Raw genomic sequence first — 7,648 nt, forward strand, 5'->3', positions numbered from 1 at the left:
TTCAAAATGTTGTTGTGAGCATAAGCACATAGGTGCCTGTCACAGAATGGATGCCAAGAAAGTGTTTAGATTCAAACGCTGGTGTTTATTTTTATGTTTAGATTTTCATGATTACAATTGTTTATAAAATTGAATATGACCTTTTTATAACAAGCTTTTTTCACCTAATACAACATCATGAACATTTGCTATATTTAAGATTTACACGATTGCAATGCTTTGTTTCGATTTATAAGGTTACGTGTGTTTTTAGATTTTTTTCTATGTTTTTATTTATATGATCTCAATTTATGTATTGTTTATTCCACTAAACTAGTATCTACACAGTACCTACCACTGTGTGGCCTGCCTTTCTATCTTGTGCTGCAGCATGAACTTTCCCCCGCATCACTGAATAGACTTTGAATGGCTGCATTGTGCTTGCTTGGGCAGCGGATTGAAACGCAGACAGGAACAGAAGTGCGTGATGGAGGCGCTGGTTGAGTCCCCTCCCCTGCACACCCGTACCAGGCCCAGGGAGGGTGACTCAGGGCACTGCCCCTCGTGGGACCGTGAGCCAGGCATATATCCGTCCCCTCCCTTAAGATCACTGAGGACAGGCCCTTCTTTGAGGCTCCGCTTCCTAAGCAGCCCTCCCCAGCCTGGCCTGGGGTTCCTCTCCACCCCAGTCTCCCTGGATGCCTGCTCTGAATCACTGTCCAAGGGTCAGGCCTCTAGTGAAGAGGTTTCCAGGTGTCCCTGTTGGCCCTTCTGCCAGGGCTGTCTGGGTGAGAGGAGGCTGGAGGAATCTCATCCCTGGGGACCACGGATCTCCCTGGATGAGGGGTGGGATGCAAAACAGAGGGGTGGGATGAGGAGGTATGTGTGGGAGTCACCCACCCCATCTAAGGCTGGACAAAGGCAGAACCAATTGCCCAGAAGTGGGGGAGGGACACTGAGAATGTCATCTAGAGGGCCATCCTGTTGCCAGGGACAGTTAGGAGAAGGATGGAGAAACAAGGCCCAAAAACTGGCTTGGGGTGTGGGGGCTTAGGAGACCGAGGAACTCAGGGCGAGCAGGGCAGATGAGGGTGGGCCCTGGGATTCCGACCCCAGCCTCCCAGCCCCTGAACAGAGCTGTTTCCAGGAACACCTAAAGCCCAGCCTTCTTTCCTGAAAATTTAATCCTCCAACACCAGCCTGGCTGCACAGTGCTTGCCCCCAAGTCACCCGCTCCCAGCCTCCCCCAGCTGCAGACCCCTTTCCTCCACGTCTGTGCAGCAGGAAGGTGGAGGTGGAGGTGGCGAGCACAGCAGAACTGCTCTTGGGAACCAGGCCAGAGGCCGTGTGTGTGCAGGAATCCTGGGCCAGCTCAGACCCCTCATCTCCCAGTGAGGCCAGCCCCTCCCTCTATACTCTGGACCCCATGCTGAACATGTTTGTTTCTTCTGACCCCCGGAAGGCAAGCTCCAAGTGCAGGGACATCATGGCTCTTGCTGACTCCTCTGTCTGGCTCATGGAAGCAACTCGCCCTGCGTGCCAGTACTGGGGGCAGCAGAGAGAAATGCACTGTTTCTGTGACTGCCTGGCAGCCCCTAGACTATGCATCAGCCCCAGCCAGGACCACCGTGACTCGGGCCCCACCCCTGACCTGATGTGGAGGCCGTGCCTTGTCTGTGCAGGGCGCCAGCCAGACCTCCGGCTGGACTCTGCTTCTGGCATCCATTCCGTGAGCCTGAGACGCTCCTAGCTGGTATCCCACCCCTGGAGCCTTTCAGCCCCCAGATTCCAGAGCCCTGGCCTGTCTCCCTCACTGCCCTTCAGGAAACCAGAGCCCTCGTTCCCTAGAGTCCTCCAGAGTTGCCCCCTATTGACCAGGGTCTGCTCTGGAGTTGTCAAGAAGCCCAGGCCTGCTTCCACGACCAGGCCAAGATAGCCTGGAGGGGCTCCTTGGCCCCTGCAGCCTAAAACCTGTGCAGTTGGGTTCATTTCTTCCTTGATTCCTCAATAGCCTCTCTCTAGGCCCTGAGAACCAGCAAGTGGCAAGGCTCTCCCAGGGGTTGGGGGCATTGGGTAGGGGGGGGATTTGGGCAAGGACCAGCGACATCCTTGTCACATCTTTGTGACCCTCAGTAACTCAAAGCACTCAGTGACTCCACTTACCACCAAGTGATAAAGACACAGATATTCCCTGTCCCCTGCCATCACCATCTTCACACACACACACACACACACACACACACACACACACACACACCACTCCCAATGTTTACCACTCCATCCCACTCATGCATCCAACAGGGCTTTTACCCCCTCCACCTGGCACTCCCTTCCCGCTTCATCTCCGGGCCCGACTCGTATGTGATTTTTAAGCTCTGGCCCCAGCATCCCCTGCTCTGGGAAATTTTCCCTGATGCCCCCAAAATAGTATATGGTCTTTTGTGCCCAGGGTGCCACAGTTCATGTATTTGTCCACAGGTCCTTCTCTCCCCTGAGGTCTCTGATGTGGACTTTCCCTCAACGCGACACATGCAGTAGTGGAGGGACGTGTGAACAAGGGCCTGGTCCCCACCAGTCCCGGGCAGTGGGAAGGCTTCTAGAGAAGGTAGAGCTTACAGGTAGACACAAAGGACAGTGGGCATTTCCCATGGGCAGAGAGAATGGCAGGTAGGCAGGTACCAAGTCATGACGCATCTAGAAATCAATCATGAATCAGTCTCTAAGCTGAGTGTAAAGTACAAGCAGCAGGAAGAGAGGGGAGATAAGGGCCGAACTCAGAGGCTGGAGCCTCAAGTTCACAAAGCTCCCGCTTCATTAAGTAGGAACTATGGCGCTGTTCGCTATATCTGGGTGAGAGAGAATACCAGTCTCTCATCTAGCCACCATTCCATGCGCTGCTGCTGACTAGTTTATCAAAGCAATGGTTCAGAGACAAAAGGATGCCCAAAGTGGTCCAAGTCCCAGTTTAATGAAGAATACAGTATTGAAAGTTTTTAGCAGGAATTCTTTTGAAATCTTTTGAAATCCAATCCCTCAGATTCTAGATTTCCTAAAGATAATAAGAATTTATCCAATAAATTGTTAGATATCTCCAAAGTTTTAATAAATTTATGCACCTTTTTTAAGTGCCGTGATAAGGATTTGGATCTTGTCCTGAGATCAGTGGGGAGTTAGTGATGGTTTTTATACAGAGGAGTGAATGATCAAATTTCTAGCTAAGGAAGATCCCCTGCCTGCAAGGACGAGGGGGACTAATAAGAACAAGATTGGAGGCAGGGGGTATAGGAGACTACAGTGCCCTCACAGGTAGACAATCTGACAATGGGCAGGACTCAGGCGGTGGAGGCGGGATGGGAGGAAGGTGGACCTGTTGTTGTTGTTGTTTTAGTTGCTTAGGAAGTTGCTAAGGAGATGGGACTCACAGGATGGGTGATGGACCAGGTGCAGAGGTTGTGCCCCGCGTGGACACTTGACCAGTGATAACGCCTTTGCTGAGCTGGGAGGAGAGGCTGGGTGGTTTGGAGGGAGATACTGAACTCAAGCTGAGTTCCACGGTGTCCCCTAGCATGTAACACAGTGTCTGGCAGACAGGAAGTCCTCAGTATATAGCTGTAGAGTGAATATATAAGTGAATAAATGAATGAATGAATAAAGTCACAGCCTTGTAATTCAAGGAGATGCCTCTGAGTCCCCAATCCCTTCCCCTCACACCTGCATCCTGGCTCCTGGTGTCCCAGTCAGGATTACTTTGCAAAGAATTTCTTTGACACCTGGAGCTTTCTTTGTGGAAGCATCAGTTATGTCCCCCTGATCCCCAGGGATGAGGGGCTTGGGCTCTCCATCGCTCCAAATGCCCCCTTCCCTGGAGTGGTTCCACAATGCCTGGCACTGAAGAAGCCCCAGACCCAGCCCCACCTAAGCTTACAAGGACTCCTATCTGAGGAGACCTGCCCTGCTCCCAAGGGCACTCCTACAGGGCCCTGAAGGTGCAAGATGCTGAGGATGCAAGAGGAGCTCCTTGTTTCTCCACCTGAAGATTTCACAGGGATCTCTGCAGCAGGCCAGGCCCCTCTCCCAGCCTCCGCTCCCAGGCTCCATGAGAGTACCTGCAGTGCTTGACCCCCAAACTCAGGAAGAGGCCTGTGGGAAGGACAGGGCCCAGCCTGAGCTGGACAGGAACACAGTCTTGGCAGGGCACTCGGAACAGGGCTGGGGCTGGGGCTGGGGGAGGCAATGAAGGGACAGGCTGTCCTGTCCTGAGAGAAGTTAAAGGACCAAGAGGCTCAGACCCAGGAAACAGAGCAGCCGGGGAGGTCAGGAGAGCTGGATCCATGAGGCCACGGCTGGGGCTGGCTCAGCAGCCACGTGACCCCCTGGCTTCTAACGCTGGCTGCCTAATGGTCTCTCTCTGCTGGAAGGCCCGTGGACGAGATCCCATCCCTGGACCCAGGGCTCTGTTGGCTGGGGTGGGGGCAGGGAAATAGGCTGAGATATCCTGGGATGGCCCCAAGGAAGCCAAGGGTGGGGGGGCTGGACCCAGGCTCTGCTCCCAGATCACAGGACTCTCCAGCACAGATCCTAACCCTACAGGGCCGAGTCTCTGACCACAAGACCCACCACCACACAAACATGGGGATTTCCCTCCTTTCTCTCCCCTCCTACTTTTGCATTCCAGTCCCCTATAATGAAGAGGACATCTTTTGGGGGTGTTAGTTCTAGAAGGTCTTGTAGGTCTTCATAGAAACGTTCAATTTCAGCTTCCTCAGCATTACTGGTAGGGGCATAGACTTGGATTATAGTGATATTGAATGGTTTGCCTTGGAAATGAACAGAGATCATTCTGTCGTTTTTGAGATTGCACTCAAGTACTGCATTTTGCACTCTTTTGTTGACTATGATGGCTACTCCATTTCTTCTAAGGGAGTCTTGCCCACAGTAGTAGATATAATGGTCATCTGAGTTAAATTCACCCATTCCAGTCCATTTTATTTCACTGATTTATAAAATGTCAATGTTCACTCTTGCCGTCTCCTGTTTGACCACTTCCAATTTGCCTTGATTCATGGACCTAACATTCCAGGTTCCTATACAATATTGCCCTTTACAGCATCAGACTTTACTTCCATCACCAGTCACATCCACAACTGGGTGTTGTTTTTGCTTTGGCTCCATCTCTTCATTCTTCCTGGAATTATTTCTCCATTCTTCTCCAGTAGCATACTGGGTACCTACTGACCTGGGGAGTTCATCTTTCAGAGGCCTATCTTTTTGCCTTTTCATATGGTTCATGGGGTTCTCAAGGCAAGAATACTGAAGTGGTTTGCTATTCCCTTCTCTAGTGGACCACGTTTTGTCAGAACTCTCCGCCAGGACCCGTCCATCTTAGGTGGCCCTTCATGGCATGGCTCATAGTTTCATTGAGCTAGACAAGGCAGTGGTCCATGTGATCAGTTTGGTTAGTTTTCTGTGATTGTGCTTTTCATTCTGTCTGTCCTCTGGTGGATAAGAGGCTTATAGAAGCTTCCTGATGGTAGAGACTGACTGAGGGGGAAACTGGGTCTTATTCTGATGGGCAGGGCAATTTTCAGTCAATCTTTAATCCAATTTTCTGTTGATGAGCAGGGCTGTGTTCCCTCCCTGTTGCTTGACCTGAGGCCAAACTATGGTGGAGGTAGTGAAGATAATAGTGACCTCCTTCAAAAGGTCCCACGCACACACTGTTGCTCTCGGTGCCCCCGACTCTGCAGCAGGCCACTGCTGACCCATGCTTCTGCTGGAGACTCCTGTACACTCGGGGGCATGTCTGGGTCAGTTTGTGGGGTTACTACTGCTCCTTTCTCCTGGGTCCTGGTGTACACAAGGTTCTGTTTGTGCCCTCCAAGAGTCTGTTTCCCCAGTCCTGTGTAAGTTCTGGTGGCTCTATGGTGGGATTAATAGAGACCTCCTCCAAGAGGGCTTATGCCATACCCAGGTCTGCTGCACCCAGAGCCCCTGCCCCTGCAGCAGGCCTCTGATGACCCGTACCACCACAGGAGACACTCAGACACAGTTATGGCTCAGTCTCTGTGGGTTGGGCATGCTTTTTGTCCCTTTTCAGGTTGCGCAGCTCAGGCGATCGGGTGCTTGGTGAGAGCACTGTCCCAGGTGGGCTGTGTGTCTTAATCACCTCTCTCGTCCCGGTTGCTCAGTTTCCTGGGTGCGCTGCAAGAACACCATCTCAGGTATGCTGTATGTCTCCTCTGGAGAGCTAATCTCAGGCTGTGACCCTCCCGGCGGATGTCAGTCATCCAGGATCTCAGGAAGATGTGGTTAGCAGCTGGGAGCCTGCTCACAGCCTTCTCTGGGGATGAAATTGCAGCAGCCCCTCGCCTTCTGGCTCTGGCTGTCAAGAGCCTGCCTCTCTGCCTCCAGGTGGGGAGGGGCCGGTATGCAGCTAGCTCTCCTTTGGTATTTGCTCAATTCTTTGTTCTCTGAGCGGGCCAGGCTGTGCGTTATGCTGTTAGGTTAGAGCCTTTCCCAGGAAAGTTCTCTTTTCCCCAGTTGCAGTTAGGTGTGTATTCTGTGGGGTTTTTTTGTTTTCCCCCTCCCGGTTATGTTGCCTTCTGAGATTCCAAAACTCCCCACAGAACCCGCTGTGAGACAGTTTCCTACTGTGTGTGGAAACTTCTCCTTCACGCTCCCTCCCCAGAGCCAAACATCCTGGAATGCAAAGTCAAGTGGGCGTTAGGAAGCATCACTACAAACAAAGCTAGCGAGGGTGATGGAATTCCAGTTGAGCTATTTCAAATCCTAAAAGATGATGCTGTGAAAGTGCTGCACTCAATATGCCAGCAAATTTAGAAAACTCAGCAGTGGCTACAGGACTGGAAAAGGTCAGTTTTCATTCCAATCCCAAAGAAAGGCAATGCCAGAGAATGCTCAAACTACCGCACAGTTGCACTCATCTCACATGCCAGCAAAGTAATGCTCAAAATTCTCCAAGTCAGGCTTCAACAATATGTGAACCGTGAACCTCCAGATGTTCAAGCTGGATTTAGGAAAGGTAGAGGAACCAGAGATCAAATTGCCAACATCTGCTGGATCATTGAAAAAGCAAGAGAGTTCCAGAAAAACACCTACTGTTGCTTTATTGACTACGCCAAAGACTTTGACTGTGTGGAACACAACAAACTGTGGAAAATTCTTCAAGAGATGGTAATAAGAGACCACCTGACCTGCTTCCTGAGAAATCTGTATGCAGGTCAAGAAGCAACAGTTAGAACTGGACATGGAACAACAGACTGGTTCCAAATTGGGAAAGGAGTACATCAAGGTTGCATATTGTTGTCCTGCTTATTTAACTTCTTTGCAGAGTACATCATGTGAAATGCCAGGCTGGATGAAGCACAAGCTGGACTCAAGATTGCCAGAAGAAATATCAATAACCTCAGATATGCAAATGACACTACCCTTATGGCAGAAAGCAAAGATGAACAAAGAGCCTCTTGATGAAAGTGAAAGAGGAGAGTGAAAAAAAAGTTGGCTTAAAACTCAACGTTCAGAAAACAAAGATCATGGCATCCTGACCCATCACTTCATGGCAAATACATGGGGAAACAATGAAAACAGTGAGAGACTATTTTCTTGGGCTCCAAAATCACTGCAGATGGTGACTGCAGTCATGAAATTA

The sequence above is a fragment of the Dama dama genome, chromosome 20 (assembly GCF_033118175.1).
Source record: "Dama dama isolate Ldn47 chromosome 20, ASM3311817v1, whole genome shotgun sequence".
NCBI lineage: Eukaryota > Metazoa > Chordata > Mammalia > Artiodactyla > Cervidae > Dama > Dama dama.